Below are 970 nucleotides of genomic sequence, written 5' to 3' on the forward strand. Positions count from 1 at the left end.
ACAGAGTCTTGCCCTGCCTAGGCTGGAGTGCAATGGCATGATCTCAGCTCACTGCAACCTCTGCCTCTCGGGTTCAAACAATTCTCCTGCCTCAGCCTCCGGAGTAGCTGGGATTACAGGCGCCCACCACCACGCCCAGTTAATTTTTGTATTTTTAGTAGAGACGGAGTTTCGCCACGTTGGCCAGGCTGGTCTCCAACTCCTGACTTCGTGATCCTCCTGCCTTGGCCTCCCAAAGTGCTGGGATCATAGGAGTGAGCCACCGCGGGTGGCCAGCTAATTTTTTGTATTTTCAGTAGAGACGGGGTTTCACCGTGTGAGCCAGCATGGTTACTTACATATTTCTATTGGCCTGGTACAGATAGCACTTGGAAGAGCAGCTGGGGCATCCACAGGCTTGTGTGCCAGGCCCCTGGCCTGCAGGAAGGAGCTGAGGTGAGAAGAGCTGGGAACTATGGCTCTCCTTTTGCACCCTTTCCTGGTTCCTCAAATGTTGGGATCAGGTCTGAGGCAGCCTCTTTACTCACCCTCTGCCAATGTAGCCACCAGGGAATGTGGTTCCAGAGTGGCCAGGATTTTCAACTTTGCAAAAGAAATTAGAAATCTAGATTTTTACATGAAATCTCTTTATTTTATTTATTTGTATTTTTTTGGAGACAGGGTCTTGCTCTGTTGCTAGGCTGGAGTGCAGTGGTGCCATCATAGCTCACTGCAGCCTTGACCTTCTGGGCCCAAGTGATCCTCCTGCATCAGCCTCTGATTTTTAAATGCTGGCAACTAATTCAAATACTTAGAAAAAATGGCCAGTGATGCGGTGGCTCACGTTTGTAATCCCAATACTGTCTACTAGTTTTCCTCTTCAATTTCCCCTCCTTTGAATGGTTCCCTTTTACTCAGTGAAGGAAGCACATACATGTACAGGTCCCCAGGCTCAAGATGGAATCTCACAAAATCCAAACAAGATAGAAGC

Source organism: Colobus angolensis, unplaced genomic scaffold, assembly GCF_000951035.1.
Source record: "Colobus angolensis palliatus isolate OR3802 unplaced genomic scaffold, Cang.pa_1.0 Scaffold87, whole genome shotgun sequence".
Lineage (NCBI taxonomy): Eukaryota > Metazoa > Chordata > Mammalia > Primates > Cercopithecidae > Colobus > Colobus angolensis.